General features: G+C 38.2%; 1 pseudogene; it reads left to right on the forward strand.

The window, feature by feature from the left end:
- Nucleotides 1-1101: 1101 nt before the first annotated feature.
- Nucleotides 1102-26597, forward strand: LOC114456898 (disks large-associated protein 2-like; annotated as a pseudogene).
- Nucleotides 26598-26825: the final 228 nt, after the last annotated feature.

A 26825-nucleotide genomic window follows, 5' to 3' on the forward strand; every position in this document is an offset into this window, starting at 1 on the left:
AACCTTTTTTCATTTGCTAAATTCTTATCTGAAGTAGCAGAATTTATCCTAATCCTCCGTCTCAGTCAGAAAAGGTAATTTCTTAAAAACAGGAGACGACTAAAGCTGAAAGACTTTAGCTTTAGATTGACAGTTTTGTTTATCTCAGCATTTCGGCAATATTCAGACAATACTGCGGAGTCAGTCACCCTAATTAAAAGCAGAACAAGTCATTTCCAGTTACCAAGTTATAACGTTTCTCTATATCCGCAACAGTCCAACTTAGGCACACGCTTTATATTCACAGCAGTGCTACCGACCATTCAACCTTCCAATGCTGCAACCATTCAGTTTGATTAAGTTTGTTCAAGTCTCATCCACACATAATTCACTCGGGACATTACTTATTTCTCTGATACCTGTTCGGAAGTTTAAGGAAAACAGCTCCAAGAAAACAATCATCCATCACCCCACCAAGCACTTTACTCATCCATTACACTCGGTGGTTTACCTGTTGTTTTTCGGAAAGTGATCATTAGTCGTCAAAGGCAAACTTATCGACATAATGAGAAAGAAAAAGTGAGATGATCCTGATTATAGAATATTGCCTAATTAGATAGAAAGATTAAGTAATCCCCACTTCTGGATTCTAACCCCCAATTTCCACTGGATGCGGCTCCGCTGCGTTACGTCACCGCTGCGCCAGGTTTCCACTTTAGTCTATGTGTTCATTTCCACTCGCGCTCCGCTGTGCTGCGTGTCTGCTCCTTCCCAGCTGCGAATTTCCGGTGCCCTCCGTCAGATATACGCAGGACCTCTATTTCTGGCGGACACCGTAGCACGACGCATCAATCAGTGCAGAGCAAATGAAGCTAAACAGGAAGTTAAGCACTTACTCCGCAATAAAATATTCGGTTACTTTTCAAAATAAAACACTTTATTATGTTTCAAGTAACTACATCACCAAAACGTCATAATGTGTAAAAGCAAAATCGCATTCACTATATTGTTTCCTCTCATACTGTAACTACACTGTAAACTGCTGCAACTTTGATTTAGTTCATGTTTTACTGGTGCAGTTTTTTCTCTTCTCTGTAGCTAAAAAAATGTGGCTATGACAAATCCAGAGAGTCCAACCTTCTTGTTCTCCTTCGTTAGGAGCACTGACCTGTTTATCTGTTTATTGGTGCGTTTATGACACATACCTTTAACTGCACGATTATATAAATATCGTGAGAACTGCTCTGTCTCGTGACATCACAGTCGTCCAACCGGAGTGCACCGTGGCGCACTCAAAACGCAACCGCTGGGAAATACCGGACGGCGGACAGCGAAGCAAACCAGATTGGTGCCGTGGCACAGCGTAGACGTATCCAGTGGAAGCCCCGGGTAATGTTCCTGTCAAAGGAGTGACACCAGTTAACAAAACCACTGAAACGGCAAGTCTTTGCCTTTTTTATTTTATTTGATTCACTTCGATTTCAGGAGCAGGGGTATTTTATTATTATTAGCCTTCCTCCGTTTACTTGAGAAATGCCTTTTAGAATGGTGGTCAAATATTCTGTTAGGGCAAATATGCCCACTTTTCTGTATGCCACCCTACCCCTACTTGTTTTCAGGGATCCAGTTCTGCCTCCCCTCCACCTGCAGCATTGATTGGAGTCCTGAGCACACCCCAGGTAAAACCCCGACCTGGGTCACCCTCAAATGTTGCATTTTTAAGTGTGAGATATATTTCAGATCCAAGACAAGCTGCATTAGTGACAGAGAAACGTTTCTCTGAACGTTCTTGCTTAAATGCTAGTATGCATCTGTAATAAATAGGTTGCAGACAATAAAAGTACATGTATGCATCATTAAAAGCTATTCTATAAATAATAAATGATTCATAAGCATTGGATGAGCAAGTAATCAGTTTCAAGCAGAGATGATGAACCTTCGTCATTCGTCTGCCTAATTTCTTCAAACAAGTCATTTGAGCACTCTTGCATGTTATTTATTCATGAATAATATTTCCCCAGTAGAACCTGGATTGACTGGAGTTTTACATTTCTTTATGATTAGTTTTTTCAAGAATGGGGTCAGGGAACTTGTCCTCTTGATATTTGGTGAAAGACACAAGCTGAAAATGGCACTGATGGAATGTTTGTTGTATGTACTATTTGGTTGTTTGTTTGTATATTTCACATTTTTGACTCATGATGCTTGTATTGGTGTTAAAAAATTGCACCCATTGTTGTACTTTGAGATTTGCTTTTAATGTAAAGAGCATTATAGATAAAAACGTATTTTTTTTAATTACTATTCATTAAAAATAATCGCTAAGACATTACCCTAAACGCAACTTTACAAGACCGACATTGGTCCACGAACTACGCTAAAGCTGGGTACAATTTCTTCTGATTTTCCCCTTTCCCGACGAAAACGCCAGATTATTTCATGTTTTATCAGATTATCCTATGAGGTGTGTTAAGAGTGAATTTGTCCTGATTATCGGCTCCGAATCAGGTCAGGGCCGGTATTTGTAAATACTAAAACTGTTCAATATTTACAACCAACACTCTTTGTGTGTGGAAAAAAACCGACGACTAATGACTAATGATTTGTGACGTGGAAAAGAATGTAGCCAATCAAGAAACGAGCTGACTGACAAAAACATAATGCTGCGTTCAAGGAAACTCAGAACTCTGCCTTTTCAAGTTGAAAATTCCCATCTCCGAGTTCAGTGGCATCATGTCGAAATATCTAAGACATGTCTGACCGGTGTCATATTGGTTTTTTATCCAACTTTACTGAGTAGGAGCTCCGACTTTAGGTTGCAATCCAAGTCACGTTTTCAAGTAGAAGGTCAGAAAATCCAGCGTAGCATCAAATCACATTGTTAGATCAAATGTAATCATGCAGGATTTCTGGCTTGGAGAAAGAACGGTGCTGGGACAGAATCCAAAAGTGTGGCGTGCACAGCATTTGCTCATTGTTTATCTGACTAAGACTTCATGTGACTAAGACTTAATTGTTGGGCAAACTCTCCCATTTGTTGCTTGACATACCGAGCTGTCCAGCGTTGCTCCATCCTGAAGTCAGCAGCCACAGACATCGTCACTGTCGCCGCATCCACCCCCGCCCTTCACTGTTTCTGTTGTTAGCCTTTGCTGGGTTTTCCAGCGATCCATCTCGCTGACAAGAAGCCAATTTGTTTTTGTGAAGGGTGAGGTTAGAAACACAGTGACATATGTCCCACTGGTGACATGCAGAATGCTTTCAATGTGTGCGCACAGGAGCTGAGGCGGGATGGCTCCGTCACTGACTGTAGCAGTCATTATAAAAATGGAGACTTGACAGTGTGACTTTCATGAAGTGTGAGCAGAATCTGAGAAATTATAGGCGAATGCCCTTGATGCACAGAGGAGGAACAGGCCATTGAGTGACTTTTCAAAGTGGTAAATGTAGAAAAGTCAACATGAGCAAGACTCACCCACTCTTCTTAGTGTTATCTGTCATTTTGCGATTTTCATATTAAGTTCTTCACTGTTTCTCTCTGCAACAATCGCAGTAGTGCCAGGAATAGACTCTGCCATCCATCTTTCTCTTCCCTCAGCACTGGATCATTTCCATAACTTCAAAAGCCTTCCACAAAACAAACTGCTGCATTTCCTGTTGCAATGATAAATCCAATCAGGGTGAAAGACTTTTAATGACGCGTCGCTCAACTTCTTCCGAACCCCATGGCGTGTGAGCTGGGCCCTAACTGTGATAGAGTGCAGGAGTGATTTCCTCTGTGTCTTACGTTAATCAGCCTGGCTGGTACAGTGGTGGGTTTATAGTGCGAGGGAGACTAAGTGGCAGTCATGCTGCTGAATAGTGCTAAACTTCATCAGCATGCAGCAACGTCTTTACCTTTGTTGTTTCATGGGGGGAATTCATCTTGTAGACAAAAAGTATGCAATGGAGTTTGCATTCAGATTTAGTCTTATTAAGCCTTAACATGCCGGGCCTTTTACGGTATTTTGCTTGAATCATCAATCATTCATCCATTTACCATCCATACGTGCGTGGGTTTGGTACACCTTGGACAGGTTGACGGTCCATCACAAGGCGCACACATTTGTTCTTGTTACGTGTGAAAACAAGACTTTAATATTAAACAGAAGCACGAGGTAACAAAAGATAACAGTCCAAATGGGTCATAGCTAAACCAGGGAGCTCAATTAAATCAAGTTTTCTGTTGATGGCTAGAAGCAGGGTTGGGCTCAATTACATTTTTTCAATTACAATTACGTTTTCAATTACCCATGTTCAATTACAATTACAGTCACTAGCATTTTTTCCAATGACAATTAAAATACTTTTTTTTTATCCTCAGAAAGTCAAATACAATTACATTCTTGATTACTATAGTTCAATTACAATAAATCACAATTACTGAGTCTAAAATAAATAAGCCCATAAAAGGTAACCTTCTTCTTGTGTTAGCTTTCTGTTAGCATCTCTTATGATGACGGGTTCTAAATAAGCTGTAAAATACACTAAAAACAAATCATTCTAATTTCTTTCCTATCTATTGGTTACCTTGTTAGGCTTCCTAATCAATGAAAATATAGGTTTTAATATTATTGGAGTGGGCATCTGAGCTGTTTTTCTGTCAGTATACACCTCGATTTCGAATTTTTTTGTAATGGTAAAATGTGGGAAATCTTGATATGAAACATATTTTAATAATTGTTGACTACATGTGTGTAGAACCGAACGTAGAACTGTAACACGGTTCCTTAGTTTTGCGTTAAATTAAAGTTAATTATAGAATTTTCATGGCAATTACAATTGAACCCAACCCTGGTTAGAAGTTCTGGATTTTAATAGCAGTTCATTGTTCTTTCCAGCCTTTGAGCATAATTAAAAAAATCCACTTTGATAATGAATTATGAATTTCTACCCCAGAGGAAATCTAAATTAAATATCACTATACCCTCCTGTTGTATTGTTTTTGGCATCCTCATAAGGTCTTCACAGATCAGTGAAGTCAGGTGTAAAATGCCATCCATCCATGATTAGCTTTTACGTCGCCCTTTTCCAGCTGACCAGTAGGTTACACAATACAATCCTGAGGGGAAACAATATTTGTAGTCTAAACTAGCTTACCTGTGGATTGGTCTCGTCAGTGTTGAACCGTGATGGATTTCCCCCAGAATTATAATCATGTGTGAGCAGTATTGACCCTCAAACAACTCCAAAAAATGTTTATTTCCAAAACTCTAATCAATAATGTAAAGGTGGTAAATCGGTGATTTATTGCACGTTGTCAACATAAAACCTGCAGATCTAATTATAGAAGGTAACGCTGTTTGGATGGAATTAAATAAAGTAATTATGGTCGATTTAAAAAAAACAAACAATTCAGTGTAAAAATAGTGGCAGCTACTTCCACAGTTGTTAGTTCCACAAGAGTGGAAAGACAAATAGCTTAGATTTTGAGACTGCGAGGTTGTTGCTGGTATAAGCAGACCTGTGGGATCTCATCAAGATGTTGGGTTAAAGAAAATCCGACAAAATAAGATGCACCGTGACCACTGGAGGATTTAAATCCAAACAATCAAACCTTAAAATCAACCGTAAATCGATCAGAGAGCCAGTGAGGAGAGGCTGAGTCTGACAGGATTTGCTTCTCATTTGCACATTTTGTGGAGACACGCCGCACCATTTTCAGTGGTGATGTATCTGACATGGAAGTAGCTCACTCCTCATTAAATCCAGCTTAGGTTTTAGTGTTCGACAGCCCGAGAACAGAGCATAGTAGAGAGAGCGACCATGAGAAACTAAACTGATAACTCCAGATGAAGCACCATGTCAACTCAAACAAACCCAAGTGTCCTAATTTCTCACAACAAAAACCGCAACAGTTCTGCTGATGCAAAAATGAAGTTAAACATTGAAAATGTTTTTTCAAATGTAGAAAAGTTGTACATTTTAGATGATTACTGAAGTACATATACCAGAGGTGGGCAACTTTTATCACAGCGGGGCCACAAAAATGTGTTTGTTTGATTGGAGGGGCCACATTATCAACATTCATGTCAGCATTTAAAATAATGAGCAATTTTCGCGTTAATACAGGAAAGAACAAAACGTTTAATAATAATTTTGTGTGTTTGTTGTTGTCTTGCTTGTTATGAGGCATTTTGTAAATTTCTGTTCTCCTTTTGTGTATTTTTCCTGTAAATACAGTCATATTGTGTATTTGTGCTGTCATTTTGTGTTTTTTGGAGCAATTTATGTGTATTTCTGATGGCGTTTTGGATGTTTGTTAGTACTGTGGGTTTGCAGAGTAATTTTTTTATGTTTTTCTTGTCTTTTTGTGTCCTTTTGCTGGAGTATTGGAGTATTTTCTGTGTTTTTCTCCTGTCTTTTACTGTATTTTCCTTCATTGTTGTAATCCTTTAGGTTTTCTATGTATTCTTGCTTTTGTTTTGTCCATTATTCTGTCATTTTGTACGTTTACTTTAAGGGCTGCATAAAATTAGATCGAGGGCCGCATGTGGCCAGTTGCCTATGTCTGACATATACTGTATTGATTGTGGCACGCTAAGCACTGTAAGGCTTACACAAGCGTACTCTGGTAGTAAAAAAACACATTTGTACCTCACCATTTACTCATGAATATTTTCCGACTAAACTCACGTCCTCACAATAGGTTATTGTTGTTTTCTACAAAGCACATGGTGGTCTCCAGGACTGTTTATGGGACAGATGAATGCATGAATGAGGACAGAAGTGAGGAACGGTCCCGTCGGCCGACGCTTCATCTCAATGCTGAGTAGTTTAACGATGAGAGCAAGAATTGTGTCCCCTTTGTACGAATGGCTGGCTAATAATAGCTCTGCTTTGGTCCTCATGCTGAGTCACGCCTTCTGAACGGGTCATCTTGTTGCTTTGCTGATCTCACAGCTCTCCATGATTTACTCTGTCTCTATTAACCAGACCAAAATCTGCTAAACTGTGACCTTTAGATGAAAACCGGAACATAATGGAGGATGCCCTTATCTCCCATCAGTGATGATGATGAAACTCTCGTTCAAGATATCTGTAATTACATTTTGACTAGTTAGAATTCAAGTTAAATATATATTGAATTTGAAATATTTCTAACCACAATTAATTTAAAGATATCTCTAACTTGATAATTGATATCTGCACCTAAATGTTGACTATCCATAACAACATTTAGAGATATCTACAAGTGCATTCTGACTAGGCGTAATTCTTGTTTAAGATATCTATAACTTCATTTTGACTAGTTAAAACATCATTAAAGATATCTACAAATGTCACTAAAGATATCTTTAATGGATGGGAGTTGAAGATATCGTGATTTGGAATTGTGACTAGTCAGAATACACTTGTAGATATCTCTAAATGGAGTTATGGATAGTTATAATTTAGTTGCAGATATCCACATTTCACATTGCGCCTATCCATAACTGAATTAAAGATATCTGTAATGACAATCCCCATACACATCAATGGGGAAAGTGACATCATTTATCCTCGGAGGAATTACGTTGTGGATATCTGACATTACATATCCAGACGAGCTATTAAATGTTCTCTATTCACTCTTCTCTCAATCCAACCTACTCACCTCAGTGTATAGAGCCCACAGGTGCTAGTTTTTATAAAAGGGGCGGGGCTAACACTGCTTGTTTGTGACGCAAGATGGTCCCAAAATGTCACATGAAGAAAGCTCGAGGAGATACGGAAAAAAAGGACAGTGAGGAAGAGTAACAACAGGAACAATGACTGCAGACGAGAACGCATCACATAAAAAAGGACAAAAAAAAAAAAAAACGTTAATGAAAAGATGAAATTATGAAGAAGATGAGAATGTTTGACAAGGGAAGAAACGAGGATTGATGTAAAATTATCTGTGTTCAAATCAAGGGACGAATCTGGATAAGCATAATGCTTTTTTCCGTCGCCCTTTCCGGCATGCAAAAGGACAAAAAAAACAAAAAAAACAATGATGTGATTTTGCTCTGAATGTCAAAATGAATTTCTGTGATTGCAACCATGTCGGAAATGAACCGAATAAATAAATAAAATAAATAAATCTTGTTCTCAGCCAATAGCAAAAATCTATTGTAATAACCAGGTTTCAACCCATAGAGGGCAGTAACTCTGACATTTTACAACTAAATATGCCAAATTGAAAGTAAAATGTTGAGAGCTGGACCAGGATCCATTATCGGCACTACTTCATACCCAAATTCATTTGTATTCAGCAGAAAAAAGGTTTTGGGATTTAGTTGCTCTTTAAATTAAAAAAGGTCTGAATGCATAAAAACTATACCATATGTAGAGTACCTCTCCTATATATACACTTACGTTAAATTGTAAAATAACATTTGCCCTATTGGACTTGGTAGTTGCAGCGAAAGAACACACATCAACACACCGGAGCAGCCATTAGCAGCGCCCTCATATTTAGGTGAAACAGGAGGAGAGATGAGGGGAAAAACGGCCAGTTTAAGACTGATTTCCCTAAACAGAGAAGGCAGTGTAAAACCAGTGTTCTGTAGGCCTGAATACAATATTAAATTGTACTTTTTTTTTATTCCATCATAATATTAATGCAAGGAAGCCAGTTTATTCAGAAAAAATCCACAAAACCATAAGGAGAACATGCAAACTCCTCACAGGAGGGTCCCAGCTCCATGAATGCCAGCCACAGTTTTTGTGGTGCATGTAGAGATAATAGAGTTAATTCATTCCTGTAATATGGAAGCATTTGTAGGAATGAAACAACAAAGTTCAGCAGTTTGCCTGTCTGTCAGAAAGAAGCGATAACCCATAAATTATCGAGCACCGTAACGTAAAGCTCATCCTCTTTGCTTCCCTGATCTCGCTGCGTTTGGCTCCGAGCTACCTGCCACGCCACGAGCTTTGATCAAAACACATGAAAAGCTGCATAGTCCTCAGATGTTTCAACCTGTACCTACAGTACTCTGACTAAGCTTTTCTCTCGCTGCATCCCTTCAAATAAGAAGAAGAAAAAAAAACCTCTTTAGTGCCCAGATTTAGTCCATGACTATTCCTTCGTCCGTCTCCCAGTGGATTAGGTCTATATTCTCATTTGCACTTGAAAGAAGTAATCCTCTTTTTCCCTGACATGAAATCGACAGACTAAGAAAGAGCTGTCAACTCTCCTTAAACAGGATTCTCTGCACTACAGGAGTACTTCAGTCTGACATGTCACATAAGCCTTTGAGTTATACAGTATGTTACGCTTTGGGCATTATTTAAAATGCAGAAATAAAACCATATAGGATATTCCTCTTAATGATTGTCACATATTGATCTGTTCGTCCATGAGCACAAAACGCTAAGAAGATATGGAAGTGCCATTGAGCGAAAAATATGGGTGTAAATCATAGACTGTTAAAAAGAATGGACAGGGCAAGCTCCCGGGAAAGTGAAGCTTTATTTTTAGAGCTCCCCCTATTGACTGGCTGCAGTATAGATCATAACCCCGCCTCTTCAATGTTAACAGATGGGTTGTGGGTCCAACTGTAAAGTAAAATACTCATCACATACATTTTTTCCAAACCTAAACTCTGCTGCGATCATTAGTTATTATCACCCTATATTGTGTTCAAGTGCTCATTTTTCTGTGAAGTTTGTTTTAAATAAGTTATTTGTGGTTGAAAAAACGGGATTTGACGTCATGTATGACGATGATTGACAGCCTGAGATGTTTGTGAATAGCATAAGCAGTTACGTCATGAAGGAAAGCCGAGACGCCGTTAAACTTTTTTAGCTACTGTACTAGTACTAACCTTTATGATCTGATCATCTGAACAAAACGTTCGTAGAATTTTTAGTGGGAAAGATACTTAGGTTCGTGGCATAGCTGGCTGCGTAACTCATCAGGGTAGTACGCTAATGGGCGGGGCGTGTTACTTGGGCTCCTTCCGCCGGAACCTACTGCGCAGACTCTGGCTCCAAATGACATAAAATTTGCAAGATGGAAGCACCCCTAAACGCTGTATTTTGGCTTCAAGAACGCTGAGTAGGAACAGCTACAGTACACGATATCGATTATTTGCTCATTACAATATTACAAAATCTGCCACGATTTCATCTTGATTCAATTCAAGGGCCCTTCCATCACTTTCAAGACAATATTATAAATCAATTTAAAATAATCAGTAACATTTCACTTCAAGCTTGAGAAAAATACCAAACGTTTGTTGGTGAAACGTTTCAGACATTTAAATGAAAATCTTTCGTTTCAAAAAAAAATAATAATAATAAGACATGCTGTGTTTCACGAGTGATGTTGATTGATGGATTGTCATAACCATCGCTAAAAAGACTTTGGGTTTCATTCTTCATGTTTGGCTGTCAAACCACTTTCATACAAATACATTGACTTCTGTTCAAAACTCGCCTCAACAGCTTGTTAGACTCACAAGAAGTACTAAAATGACCAAAGTGTTATATAAAATATGGTAAAACTCATTCGTTTATGGAGCAAAATATTTAATTCGTGGCGTGCATTATATGGCAAAAAAATAATGGTATTTGTCATGGCCGTTTAAAAAAATAAATGGAGAACACACCTGTAACCCTAGATCTTGACCAACTTGCCCTGAATCTAGAATATCTGAAGAAATGCGAGAAAGAGTCTAGAAAAAATGGACTAAAGTAGGAAAGTTGAAGATGAGGAATGGCAACATTGTAATTTAATTGCTATCGAAATAAGAGGGAAAGCTCTTAAAGATATACAGCTATTTAAAACAAGAACAAGTATTGAATGTAGCTTAACCCTAACTACACACTTTATTTTTAAACAAGAACGTCATTTCATCCTTATGACTTATTGATGTTGTTATGAGCTTGATTACAAACCTTTCTCTCTATTTACAATGTTGTCTGAAGAGCATTCTGTTAAATTGCTTAATGTGTAATGTACATTTAATGGTGTGTATTGGGCTACTGCTAGGAAGATGGCCTTGACTATTAGCTATTTTTAAATATCGAACACAGGGCGACCATGGCATCAGGTGATAGAGGGCTGTCTTCTCCATGTGTTGAAGTGCCCTTCGGCAAGGCACTGAACCCTAAGTTGCTCCCAATTGTAGATTAAATGCCTTTCATGGCAGCCCTGTCCCATTAGTGTGTGAATTTGACTTTGTGACTACTTAGTAATTAAAAACATTATAAATCAAAATGTACCATTTCAGACACCTTCATTTCTGTATATCGTACATACAAATAATGTATTTTCTGCATTCAAGGAGAGGCTGAAAGATTCAAACCGTCAACCGTCCGCATACTGATTCACTTCTTAACCTGCTATCCATGACTTCATTAATAAGCAATATTGTCTTTTTTTTAATGCTGCTCTAATATTTGAATGATTCAGCATCATCTTAACTATAAACTCACTCTGTAATTACGTTCCATTCATAACAAAATTAGGCATCGTTTGTTCGTTTTTGATGAATGATTGTGAATGTGTTTAGAAAATGACTTTTAGGAAATGACTTGTGTAATAGCAAAGTAGTTTTTGTGAGTTCCTCGAATTACAAAAAGGCAATAAACTAAATGGAGGCAATACAATTACCATTAGAAGAAGAGAAACTGTTAGTCCTGTGTGCATGTTTGTGTAATATTGAAGTATTCATGGTAATAAAAAAATGTCTTTAACGTGTGGGAGATGAGCTGTTTTTTAGGTCAAATATTTAGTTTGGGTTTATTTTTTTTTAATTATATGACAACATTGCTTTAATAATGATGCAAATCAATTGTTATTGTATTTGAATCCAATCTTTTTTAGATACATTTAGAAACTACACATAATATATGTACATATTCTACCTTTTCCAGCCATCACCTACACTCCCAACTATAAAAAGGCTCCCCCTCCGGTACCGCCCCGCTCCACCTCCAAACCTCTCATCTCCATCACGGCCCAGAGCAGCACGGAGTCCACACAGGGATGCTTACCACGAGGGGAGGCACAGGAAATGGGCGTCTGACGGCCTCAGCCAGGGGCTGACCCCGGGTCGGGGGCCTCTACAAACTCCACCGACAGCCTGGACAGCAACCAAGGCTGTGACTATAGCCATGGAGGTGGCCGGACTCATGGCTGGAAAGAGACACCCATCCACAGATTCCCACAGCTCGGTGCTCACCTGTGACAAAGGCCGTCCTGGTGTCCAAGGCTGAGGAGTACCTGAAAACACCCAGATCATCAATAGGCATACAGGTCAGTGCCTGAATGTCCAAAACTCAAATTTACATGTAACGTAACCTTTTATCCATCACGCAGAATCATGTCCCTCACATGCCCTCAGCTGAGAAACACTTCAGGTGCTAAATATAGCAGGAGTGAGTCATCTTTCTGCAAGCCAATAATTTGGATTCAACTCATGCTTGAGCAGGTTTTACTGAATGAAGGTTTACTCACATCATTCATTCACTCCTTCCACCTCTTTATGCTACAGCTTCCTCTCTTCCTTCTCCATCCTGGTTTCACTAGCTGAGTTTCCATTGAACTTTGTTTTGGGCAGTGGCCTGGTAACTCCTGTGAAATGTCATCATGCGAGACTTTGCTGCAGGAAGACGGACGCTCCAAACCTCCTTATAACACTCTACATTCCTTTGTTGTTTCTCATCTAATGTGGTAGTAATGATTTTTAAAGGGCCCATGTCATGCTGTTTTTCACCCATCTCCATTTACTCTAAGAACCCCAAAAACATAATATTTGAGGTTATTTTACCAAACTCGCCTGTTTTCCAGAGTTTTAGCCTCTGAAAAATCACTGTCTGAGCAACTCTACACAAACAGGCTGATTTGCGGCCTACTTATTCATATTCATGAGTGGGCGTGTCTATAGATGGGACACTGACTTCCTCCTACCTGCACGGTGACGTAGGACAAGAGGACGGCCCGCCCTCCTCCCACCCACTTCGTAGCCGAGCTCATGCTGCTTTATAAACACGAGTCAGAACTTGGGGGCGGGGCATTTGCCTGTACATACATAAACTGTAGAAAATACACACATAGCACTGCGCGAAGGACGCTGAAATGTTCACATTCGTGGGCGTGTCTGTTTACATGTCAATCACGGCAGAGAGCTTCCTGGAGGCGCGGCTTCTCCAGCTCATTGATGCGTCAAATTCATCATCAAAGTGAGAACGCGTCATCAATTTGGAGCGAGGTGTTTGGGCTCACCCTGTAGTAAGAAAGGAGCAAATCACCTCTAACTAAACGATTGAGAGAATCAATGAAAAAAATACTTTGGGCATTTGTATGAAGCCCAAATAATTAAAGTACAGAAAAGTAGATTTAGTGTAACATGGGCCCTTTAAATATAAGGCTAAGAAAAGTCCAGGTTTCCTCTTCCGTTTACACGTACCACTGTATGTTTTTTTGGAGAGAAGTGGTCACGTGACCAGGTACTTCACATTCTGTGACGTGTTTGCGGAAAAAGTGTTTCCATAGCGCTTTTGCGAAACTTTTCAATATCAAAACGACTGAAATTCCTCCTCATGAAAGCAATAAAAACGTTTTAGTGATATTTGAGTGTTTTTTTTAAAATTCATGTGTTTCATTACCAGGTTTTATTGCACTATTTAGATTTTGCGTATTTCCAAGGCTAATGGAAAACACAGCTACTGACGCTCTTTTGTTACTTTATCCATCTTTTAGCCCCTTCCAGGACGAATCCCACCTGTCTTTCCTCCCACATCTTTAGATTTATTCTAGGCTGTGGTTGATCTCATGTTGCATTGAAAGGTCACTCAGCTGCATCTCTCACTATCACAAAAGGCCATCGCATACAAAAAAGGAGCTCTAAATGGCAAAATGCACGTTTTTGTTTTCATATATTGAATTATGTATTTGGGCAAAAAACAGGAGCCTCTTGTGTGTCCTAAAACAGCCAGTGTTGTCAAAAAGCAGTGGGTTTCTAAATGATAGCTTCTGTCTATCATTTCCTCTCTAAGCCATCTGCAGTCGGCGCTAAGGCTTCTGAAAGGTCAGATTTGTATAAAAATTTGGGAAACCAGCTGAAATGCGGAAGTGCTTCAAAGAAGGCTTCACGCATTCATGTATTAGCTCAAAAACACTCACGGACATGCATAAATAGTGCCCTCGTGGTGCATTCATTATTTTTTATTAATTTTTTCCTAAAGAGCTCCCTCACTGACTCATCCAATTACCCACTCAAACAGCCCACATTCGCTCTCACAAATCATTCACAGTTTCTGATAGCCTCGGTTAGCATCAGTCATCTAATCAGCCCAGTCACAGATTTGTGCTAACTTTAAAAAACTGTCTAATATCATCACCTCATTGTCTCACATAACAGAGACAGTATCTTTCCAAAAGCCGCACACGTGCGTCACTTATTTAATGCTTTTGATACCTGCGCTAGGCTTCAAATAACAGGGAACGGCATGGTGAAAGTGTGCTAAATGAGCCTTTTTAGCATTGAAAGGACTTGATAATGTGTAGATTAGACAAAAATTAGACCCTTTGGTCTAATTTTGTGCGGCCCCCAAAGTAAACCCATTAAATGACCCCATAAACACACAAAAATAAATAAATAAACTGAGTAATTACAACTGAATGACTAAAAAACATACAGAAAAACACACAAAAAAGCAAAATTAATGAACTAAAGGAAAACAAAAATACAGAAAATTAATCAAAAAATGCACAAAACATCTATGAAAACAAAATAAGAGAAAACATCCAAAAGTACAGCATAATACACAAAATGAATCCAAAAACATAACAAACGGCAACAAAAAATATGAAAATAATACACACAAAACCTTTGTTCTTTCCTTTATTGATGATTCTGATCAGTCATCAGTCTAAATGCTGACATTAATATGGATAATGTGGCCCTCAGAGGGAACAATGACTTTTTTTGTGGCCCCTGACATATCACTGATGTAAATAATCTGTGAATCAGAACGACAGTGAGCATGAATTATGTATAATTAATGACAGTTAACGTGGAGAACATCTTTAAATGCACGAATCAAAGAGCAGAATGGATTAAGGTAATCCTAAAACATTCAATTCAAAAGCCTCCTAAAATCTTTTACAAGTTTTAAGTCACACTTTTACAAATGCTGATTATATATTTCACTCCTAGAATCCTCAGACATCAGTTAATATTAGTGCTTTGTAAAGTATGCGTTAAAGCTCATTTCTAATTCATAAGCTGCTCTGTGAAACCTCAAAGCCATATTGATGTTCAGGTTAAAACATGCTATTTCAAAATGCAGATGAGAGATAAACTTAATGCAATGCAGCTGGTTTTGATAAGTTGACAAATCATTACATTTTTTATTTTTTTAAACCACCTTCTCATAAGATCACATGGACAATTAGAATCAATCAGAATCAGAATCAGAATTCCTTTATCTCAGGGGGAAATTGCTTTTGTTACAGCCACTTATATCACACATAAAATAATAAACGTTAAACAAAGACGAAAGAAAGAATAAATGTTAAATAGGTGTATAGTTAAGTAAAAGATAAGGATCAGATACACACACATTACAGTATAAGATAGATAATAATTAATCGTACAACTATACAAATTTGTATACAAATATACAAATATGATACAGATAATTACAACAATAACAATACAAATATACTAATATAATACACACATTTTCAAGAATCTAATTTTGTAAATAAGTGGAAAGAAACAGTATTTAGTGCAGTGGTTCCCAACCTTTTTTGGATCGTGACCCCATTTTCAAAGATTTTTTTTTTTTTTTAGAATTTGTTTTTGATCATGTTTGGGCTCACATATACATATACATACAGTATACTGTATATGTAATGATTTTATTTTGTTTTATTTTTTTACAGCAGATTCACAAAGTGAAAGTATTCAAATAAAAAATAAACATTCAAAAATCTATTTAAATTTTTCAGAATTCTCAGACGACCCCACATGGGGTTTTGACCCCAAAGTTGAGAAACACTGATTTAGTGGCTCCTGAATAGATTTATTTCTATAGTTTTTATCATTTCCAGACATCTCACGCCTGGGGTGGGACCAAGACTGACCCTTTATTTGTTCATTGTATTCTCTCTCTCTCTCTCTCGCTCTATCTCTATCTCTATCTCTATCTCTCTCTCTATCTCTCTCTCTATCTCTCAATTCAATTCAATTCAAAACAGCTTTATTGGCATGAGAAAACAGGTTTACATTGCCAAAGCAAGTGTGAGTACCATGTACACACGAAAAAAGATTAAATGTTATGAAATAGCTACATTTGTGCAAAACAATAAGATTAAAATAAAATAATAAAATAGGCTTTCACTATATATATACATATATGTAGTGCCACGTATACCCCAAGAGATACAAGTACCCCCATTTGAAAACTACCTTAAATAACTACATTACCGACAAACTTCATTGACAGGGAAACCATTCACTTGGGATAGATTATATCTAACGCTTAGCAACCTTCCTCATGCTGATGCTGCGTGTCTAAACCCTTTGTCCAAACTCTCTCCAGGATAGACATGATGTCCAATTTAAGACAAATCCCTCTGTTTTCTCCTCTCTGTCTATTCATGCCGGACATGAAACCCATTCTCTTTTCATGAGCAGGGCTTTGCTGCTATAGCACCAAGTAATGGAGGTGACCTCTGCCAGCTGCGCTAGGCTTATTTCCTCAGTTCTCCCAGAGACGACCTGGCAAAATACACAACTGCTCTCCAAAGATGTCACTTCCTACCTCCAACAATCACAGCTTCACACCACAGCGGGGGTCTAAATGTCCCTACAACAGAAGCACGCCCTTTTCTCAGGGTCTCTTGTTTTTACACTTGCAGTGATATGTTCAATCCCCCTTGAAATCATTGCGATGTGGGCTGGGATTTTTTTTTTTTTTGCTTTACATTTCACAAACTCAGCATTCCAAACACCTGATTTTAAAGATGGTGAAATATGTTTTCAGTTTTCTGCCAGCTGTCTTACATTTGCATGGGAAACCAGCTCCATTCAGATACCTTTATGTGCATATTTTTCAACTTCATCTCACAGGGACTCTTTTCTTGTGTGCCATCGTTATTTCATCATATTTTTTATTTGCGCTGCGTGACAAGATATTCAAACTCAATGTGTTTCATTTGGAATTTGTTTTGTTTTTTTCTGCAAACTGCATCTTATTACAACACTTCATGCAGGGTTTGGGTTAAGGGAAGGGTTAGGGTTATGTGTTAATGTGATAACTGCCATGAAATGCATGGCTTTGTAAACTATTGTTCCTTGCAGCCACAGAAAATGGGATGAAATTGCATTACCACACAAAAAAAATCATCAATTTTGTGTCATTGTCACAAACTTCGTGAGACCGGGCTGTATATTTCTTATTATAGCACCAATTTGACAGGTTTATTGCATAATATATATACTGTATATATATATATATAAATAATCATAATTTAATGCATTTTTTAGTGTGTAGCATTAGGGATGAGAACAAATCCATCTTCTATAGTTAGTCTTCTTTCATTTCCTGCAAAGTTTATTCTTTGACCACTTTCTGTCAGGTCAGTACAAATATAACAATAACATTCTGTTACTAGTTATCTGTATGTTGTGCTAATGTAGTTTGTGTGTCGTGTGAATGGTCTTAATATAGCAGGAAATGCTGAGTCAAGCGTCATCAAACAACATTTCATTGATTCCGTAAGACGGAAAGGTCCGTTGGGAAAAAAACATTAAGCTTTTTGTCCTTAGCAATGTTTTTACAGCCAGAAAAATGAAAAAATAAAAAAAAAATCTGCTTTTTCTCCTTTTGCATTGGTTTTTGCTTTTTCTCCAGTGTTTTATTTTTTATTTTTTTTTATTTTACAGAGTTATTGTAAATCTGGTGAAGAGGTATAAATTGTGCATTTAAGATGTTGAATGAATGAAGATGTTTTCACCTGTTATATACAGCCAGGGTTGGGGTCAATTATAATTGGAATTCATAATTAATTACAATTATGACGTAATTTTAATTGTAATCGTAATTTTAAAAATCTGTTACTGTTGTAATTGTAATTAAGTTTAGATTGCCCTGAAATTTCTATAAAACTGGGGAACCATGTTACAGTTCTATGTACAGTTCTACACATAAGTTAACAACTATTAAAATATGTTTCATATCAAGCTTTCCCACATTTTACCATTAAAAGAAAAGAATATATATATATATATATATCAAAAGTTTTACTGACTAAAAAAAGGCTCAGATGCCCACACCAAAAATATTAATACCTATATTTTCATTAGGAAGTCTAATAAGATAACCAATAGATCGCAAAGAAATTAGATGATAGATATTTGTTTTTAGTGTATTTTACAGCTCATTTCGGACCCATTATATAAGACGGTGTGCCGTCTTATATGTGCCGTGGGATTTTGTGACAACCATACATTATTGCAATATACAGCTACACAAAATATATATATATATATGTTTTTTATTTTACTACTTTGTATGCACTCATTTCATAATACAGAGGCAAACTCTATACTTAATTTTTTGATTTCTTTTGGAAATATTTTGTGAATAAATAGTACTATAGTTGTCTTTGTCACATTTTATTTGGCATTAATAAATAATTATTTTCATTTACAGATATTGTACATGATATGAGTGATAAAGGCTATTTTGCACAACAGATTTTTACCTGTCTTGGGCACAGAAAGTTTGGGAACCACTGATATAAGAGATGCTAACAGAAAGCTAACACAAGAGGAAGGTTCACTTGTTTTAGGTTATTTTTTTCAGGCTGTAATTGTGATTAATTGTTGTTCAACTTTATTTAGTGAGAACGTAATTGTAAATGACTTTCTGAGGATAACAAATAATTATAATCCTGGTCACTGTAATCATAATCAAATTGTAATTAAACATGGGTAATTGAAAACATAATTGTAACTGAAAAATGTATGTGACCCCAACCCTGATATCCAGATATTTTGTCAAAAACATCTTAATGATAACTGTGACTCAGACTGAATTGCTCTGTGGGAAACCTCCTCACTCCAGTTGTGGCTGCAAGCTCCATGAATCACACATTGTTTACTTTGTAGTTTCAGTTTTCTCCGTAGAGTCCCAACCCAATAAACCCAGAAACACTGGGGAACTGCAACACACATAACAGGAAGCGCTGATTGTTTTGTTTCTTCTCATCACATTAGGTGGAAGCTGCTACGGACTCTGAATCTGAAAGCAAGGCCTCTCGGGAATACCATTCTGTTGGTATCCAGGTAGAGGATGACAAGAAAGGGTGAGCTTTAAAACTCACTTTAATAACTCAATCTTCACAATTTAATCTCCCCAAAGTGCCTGTTCATTGGTTATTTTGTTCGTTTATGTCTTCGGCCCTCAGGCAGGGAAGGTTCAAACGCTCCAACAGCGTCACTGCAGGTGTGCAAGCTGACCTGGAGTTGGAGGGCTCTCCCACCATGGAGGATAAAGGCTTGCAGTTTGGCGGGGGCTTCCAGCGTCACTCAGAGCCCAGCACACCAACTCAGTACAGTGCAGTTCGAACCGTACGCACGCAGGGCCTCTTCAGCTATCGTGACGACTATCGAACCCCCACTGAGTCGCCAGGAACCAGAGAGACCACCAGCGAGACCACCTGGCAGCTGGAGCCTCCGCCACCCCGGGAGAGTGCGGCTTCACCGGGCGAGTCAGGGAGGGTGTCACCTTCCCTGCGGAGGGACGGGAGCTGGTTCATGCAAATGCTTCACGCAGAGACCAAGAGGATGGAAGGGTGGTGTAAAGAGATGGAGTCAGAGGCCGAAGAGAACGACCTGTCAGAGGACAGTGAGTGTTCTGCTGCCAGCTTCATGAATGTCTGATTTTATGCTTTTACTGGATTGCACTGAATATATAGCGTCATGTTGGATATTTTCACTTTCCTCTGTGTGTGTTTCAGCCCTAGGTAAAATCAGAAGTGCCGTAGGAAGCGCTCAGCTGCTCATGTCTCAGAAATTCCAGCAGTTCTACTGGCTGTGTCAGCAAAACCTGGTAAGAGACTGAAACAGGGTTTGGACATTCATTCTGCATAATAATTCATAACGTCAGCAAATGCAACAAAAAAAAAATCATAAAAAGTTCAAATTAAAGGTAGGGCAGGCAATTTTCAAAAGCTAGCATGATTTTGAATGTAGCCTCCCTGATGGCTCCGCCTTTACCCCCTCGTCCCTCCCCCCTGTGCACCGTCTCACTCACATGCACGCGCACAGCTGCTACAGTAAAGGAGTTCATCGCTTGTATTGTGTAGAAATTCATTGTCTCATGTCTCATTCAGCAGTAAGTAAACAATAAACTTTAAGATTATATATGTTAAAAAATGTGACCAAAAACTCAGTTTTAACTCCGTCAGCGGTGACGCGCTTTCAGTGTGAGCTCGTGCATGCGAGGGGTTGAGAACGAGCAGGGAGACGTGATTGGTTAAAAAAAAGACGAGTTGTCTTTTTCCATTGGTCGAAGTTTTTACAGGTTTACAGCTGCTACAGTTGACAGATTTTCTTTGTTCCTTTTTCAGAGCACATAAGATCTTAATTTCTGTCAGGACATAAAGACAATTTCAACCAAAAACTTAAAAAGTGTATCTGGGGGAAATCGCCTACCTGAGCTTTAAGGATTTAATTATTGTGACACAAATAAATATGACCCAGATCCGATTTCTTTGTCCATATGCGACTTTAAAGAGTAACTAAACCCCTGCTTTCTCCTGAGCTGCCACTAGGTGGGGAATTCAAAAAAAGCCTTGATTATGGGCGTTACTGCTGTAGCAGTACGACACGCCCAGCTACTTTCAGTAGCCGCCCCCTCCCCACCGTCCCCGCACACACAGAATCAAAACATATCACAACTGCTAGCTAACGAGCTAAACATGAGCGAGTCTGACAGTGCGGACACTTTTGCCACAGAGACGTCATTTGAGGTGGAGGACTTTCCGCCTCCCAACAGTCACAACCACGGCGGTCCGGAGCCTTTAACACAGACAGGAGCCGGTGGTGAGGAGGATGACGTGCTACAGTTTGCGAGGAAGTGGGCGTCAGGTTTTATAGGAGAGGCGGGGCCAACAGTTAAAGTGATGACACAGTGATTTTGCTAAATACGCAAAATTTAAATATTTTTACTAAAATGTGAAGAGTGAGACTAGGATCAATCAACGGCACTACTTCATACCCAAATACATTTGTATTCAGCAGAAAAAAAAGTTGTTTTGGGGTTTAGTTACTCTTTAAAGACAGTTTGAACAGCACAAATCGAATTTTATTCAGATCAGACCCAGGCCTTTTTCATATAAGGTTCTAAATCTCATACGTGTCATATTGCAATGTTACCGCTTTGTGAACGGCAAGGTCGCATTTATCCGACCTTTACGCCATTGAAATGTGATAGACGTCAACATTCTGCATCCCAGGAGGAGCAGGTGGAGGAAAAACAGCCATTGTGCAACACAGAGTGGACAGTGGAAGGAGAGTGAGGTCTTAGAATTCATAAATAATTATATATTATCAATGCCACATATACAGTACAGAGAGATGAGATCCCACTATATTTACTTACACAGTGCATGCCTGCGTGCGCACGTAGTACCTCAGAACCTCTTTTGCACACGCGAGTTACTTCAGGTTCACATTCAGTTCATACTCTAAACTGATAGAAGTCACATTTAATGTGTCATTTTAACAAGCACACCGAAGAAGAAATCTCATTTCTCCATAAAATGCAAATTTTGCATTAAGAGCTGCTTTTTGAATGTAGCGTCGACATGGTTAAATAATAAATGAAGATATTTCATTAAATAATGTACATGGTGTAGCAAATGTATGACTGTGTAACTACTAATTAAAAGTTATGCTGGAAAGGCTCTGAATGATAGCACATCGTATAGGCTACATTAGTTTCCTGGGATAGACATGGTACCAGGATGCACTGTGGGAATAGGTTAATGTGGGGGGAGACAGTGTAATGCTTTGGGCATTGTTTTAATGAGAAACCCTGAGTCCTCCAATTTATACTGTGATATTGCTGTGTGTGTTCATCCCTTTGCAAGATAGAGGAAAAAAGGTGAAATTGTGACTTGTTCCCATTATTTCCAGGTTTGAGCCTCTGGAAACTGCTTGATTATTAAGCTCGATTTGAGGCTTTGCATGACATCTTTCTGCTTCGGAGGGGTGATCATTGCTTTATTAAAAGAAAAAAAAAAGGATTAAGTCTTCCTAAATTGATAGATTGGTATTAAACACACAGTTTGGATGAGTGTGTATGAACCTCTACGTCCAGACATCAGCTGTAAAGGCGCACACAGGGACTGGTAATCAAGCATCCTCTTTAGTTTTTTTTTGCACTGTCCACAACTAGTTTTATTGAGCTATGAGCTGAGTATCTCATCCTTCAGATAAAGCTGCTGGGTTATGAGAAATACTACGGCTGGTTTTGCAATAGGCAGCGAAAACGGCTCATTTGGAGAGATGTACAGTGATTAGATACAGTGAGCTGGTCTCATACAGCCAGTCAATTATATTGGCTCTGTAAGTTCAGTTAACTTTACAATTATATTTATTTAGAAGATAAAATGGCTTTTTTTTTCTTAATTACCCAAATATTGGAAGTAGGTTTACTTTCTTTATCTCCTGAATGATCTTTATATCTTATAACAGTTGTTTGAAGAAAAAACAACAATGAGCTCCAGGATTAGGATACATAAACCCTTATTATTTACATACAAGTCCCCCAAAGTAGATTTGAGGGGCTGTATACCAAATACAAGCAACATTATTGTCATTTCGTTGTTTTGTTACCCTCAGACTCGGCCGAAGAGTGTTGTCACCAGTTTGTCGTCTGTTTGTCCGTCCGTTTGTCTGTCTGTGTGTGTGCGTGCGTGTGTGTGTGTAGAGTGGTGTAGGTCTTTTAATGCAATACCCACCAACCATTATCACACCAAAGCATTAGTACTAATGGGGGAATTATATATATATAACTATTTCAGACACATGATTGGTCCATAGATTAAAAACAAAAATATGAAAGAAGTACAATACAATAAATAACATGTCATACAATAAAATGCATGTAAGACTAAAATGTGTTTCCAGAGGCCAGACATGTATCTATAACAGCTTCTTTTAGTGGTTACTGGTTAACACCAGTATGATCCCATTTTGAGATTTGTTCAAACAAGACATGAATTTAAACATAATTTGCCTTAACAAGGCTTCACAGGTAATAAAAAATAAATTCCTGTCGGTCGATTTTTGTCGAAAAACAGCGTTTTTGAGGATTTTGAAAAAAACTTTGTCGTGGACTGATTTTAAAGAAGGAAAGGAGGCGTACCGTTGATACCTTTTTGCTGTAAGGTGACATTCAGTCAGGGCTCTTGATTAGTGGCAACATTTTTCATCTTTGTGTTTGTCACAGAAACTACTAGGTAATAAAATTCTATGCATAAACAGGTGTGTAATCATGTTCAATAATGTTTTATTCCCCTACCGGTATTATAAATGTAATGGATGAACCATTTCCAACTATAAATTCACTGTAGTGCTTAGCTTGGTCACAATAAATCAATGTAAGTTATTTTTTGTGACAGTTAATATTTTGAGGATTTTTCAAATGTCAAGCCGAGGGTTTTCAAGTGCGGGCACGTTATGTTGTGATTTCTTTGTCAGTTTAAGTGTTTGTCTCTCATTTTGTGTGTTTCTGGTGTTATTTGGTATATTATTTTCTCATTTTGTCACTATGTGTATTTTTGTTGTTTATGTGTTCTTGGTACCTGGTGTATTTTCTCTTATTTTGTGTGTTTATGGTGTTACTTTTGTAAAAAAAAAAAAAAAAAAAATGATTTGGTAATCTTGTGTATTTTTCTGTCTCTGAGTCATTTTGTGCTTTTGGGTTCTGCACAAAATTAGGCCAATGTGGCCCCCGAGTCGCCAGTTGCCCATGCTGAGTTAATTAAAGGTTACAAAGTCATTTTGACTAAACGCTGATGTTTTTACTGATTTCTACTTGCATAACAAATCCAAACAAAGGATAATTTCCTAAATCTAATTCAGAAAAAAACATGTAATTGAGATGTTAGATGTGTTATTATTTTTTCTTTGATAATAGGCAGGAAGTCATGGGGCTTTCAGATACTGTAATAAAGCTGTATGTCTTTATATGCATATACTGAAGCTTCTGTAAACCCCTAAAATGACTTCTGGAGCAGCATCTGCCAATCGAAGCTGAAACAAAAGAAGCTCCTTTCAAACTAATTATTTTTGTTTTATTAATACAGGTTATTAAATCAGAAATATTTTACAAAAGCAGCAAATGGAATGCAAAAATGATTTTCCTGTGGCTGACTTTTATCAGAACATGGAGGGAAATCTGTGTTGCCAGTGTAACCCCAAACATTTGTGTTCCTGCATCTGTCCTGCTTGGTATGTTAAGTTCAAATCCTTCATTCTTCCGTAGGACCCCAGTGCCATGCCTCGACCCACCTCTCAGGACCTCGCCGGGTTCTGGGATCTGCTGCAGTTATCCATCGACGACGTCACCACAAAGTTTGACCATCTGCAGCAGATCAAGAACAACAAATGGATTCCCATTGACAGCCCTGAGAAGAAGGTGAGACTTTCTTAAATGATAATACAGAGTAAAGTCACTTCTCAGTCATTTTTCATCTTCAATATCTGACTTCTTTTTATACTGATTAAGCTCAAGTTTTTAAAAGATTATAAAGATCTTTCATGTAAATGACAGATTTTCTCCTGTGGGTCTTTCTCCTAAAGCTACCAGCTCCTGTACCAAAGAAGACAGTTCGACAGAGGAGTGCAGTGACGAGGGAGAAATCCCTGGACCTCCCAGACAGACACCGGCAGGAGGCCAGACGGCGGCTGATGGCAGCAAAGCGAGCCTCCTCTTTTCGGCAAAACTCAACGTCAGACAGAGCAGACAGCATCGAGATCTATATTCCAGAGGCTCAGACTAGACTTTGAGAAGATGGAGTCAGGGGGAAACATACGTCCTCCTGTTCAAACAACTTTCAAACTAGCCTTTTTTTCTACACTGCTATTCTCTATTTCCTTTCTTTTATCAATCCGCAGTCCGATCCCGATCACCAACTTCAACGTACATCGTCAACCAACACCATCAGACTGTGAGATGCAACGATACGTGTCTCTCATTCCCAGTGTCCAGGTTGGGTCTTTTCTTGGCTTATTGATAACACCAATGCCCAGTCTATGGACTCTCTCTCTCTCACCATAACTCCTGGATCTGTAGTCTTTTAGCATTTGGAAAGTGCCATTTAAAAAGTGCAGCTTTGAAAAACTACCAGCAAGCAGGTCACCAAGCTTCAAAATGAGCAAATTTGTTCAAATGTATTCATTTCAAGCTGTTGAAAATCGATCAAAGTTGGTCAACCATTCAGTAGTCTCATGTCATTTCAAATGCACACAATCACTTGTGTTTCTATGTTCTTTTTGATGTAAATGGTAATTACAAGGTAATTATCACCAACTTGATGTAATCTCTGAAAAGTGCCAATGCTTGAAATACCTCAACTTTTGTGCATGTGGCACTGGTCACTTCCCAATGGTTCACCATGCAGAGCTCTGGATTGGTTGGCTTTCTACCCAAACTAGATGGAAGAATAACATTTGCCCACTCATTTATTCAGTGCATTCTGGTGAATCTCACGTTCCTGCTGCCAACCTTCAGATATTGACATTTACTTGAAAAGCTGAAAAAATGCAAGTCCAGTGCCAACAGTTTGAATCTGTCCATGCAGTAGAGAAAAAAAAAAACATGAAGGTTTGTGTAACTCTGTAGATTAAAAAGGTGTAGACAAATGCACTTATGCACTTATAACACTTCTCTATTTCCAAGGGAAATGTACATACCCAAGTTCACAATAGTACTGTTGTATTTTTAAATTGTGAGTGGGAGGAAAAGTCATCACATTATTTCTTTTTTTTTTTCATGTCATGTCTGCTGCTAATCTGCTCTCACTGTTGCTTTTGAGAAATTTGACTTAAGCATCGCTGAGTCTTCATTTCATTTACTTCACTTACAGTCACTCTTTAAAGCCCTCAGTCAGAATTAATGAGCATCAATGGGTGGTTCAAAGGAAAGTTTGCATGTTAGTGCCTTTAATCAAAGAAGCGTTTTTTCTTGACAAGTTTCGTGCAATTTCGAATCTCCCAAAGCACTAATGTTACTGACCCAAAAAGAAATCAGATGAAATCTTTACTCCAAGTAGCTAGTCTCACATACCTTGAGACTTGATAACTCGTAATGTGATTTTACCACCTGATCTCAACAAGATGCCCAATTCCATGCAACCCAAATAAGAATAAAGTGCGATAGAACCATTTGAACCTTATTAGAATAAGTAGGTAAAGAATGCATGGATGCATGAGTTGAATGAATGATGTTATTGTCTTCTACATACTGGGCGATGATTTTCATGTGCAGAATTTTTTAATATTTGTCATTTTGAAATGCAGAATTAAATATTTATTTCATTTATTCTTTGTTACCTCGGCTAAATAGGTAATATTTTCACCAGCATTTATTTATTTGTTTGTTTGTCTGTTTGCAGGATGACGTCAAAAGTACTTAAAGGGCCCATGTTACACTAAATCTACTTTTCTGTACTTTAAACATCATAAAGTGTTATTTGGGCTTCATACAAATGCCCAAAGTGTTTTTTTTTCATTGATTCCCTCAATCGTTAGTTAGAGGGTGATTTGCTCCTTTCTTACTACAGGGTGAGCCCAAACACCTCGCTC

Source organism: Gouania willdenowi, chromosome 22 (genome assembly GCF_900634775.1).
Source record: "Gouania willdenowi chromosome 22, fGouWil2.1, whole genome shotgun sequence".
Taxonomy (NCBI): domain Eukaryota; kingdom Metazoa; phylum Chordata; class Actinopteri; order Blenniiformes; family Gobiesocidae; genus Gouania; species Gouania willdenowi.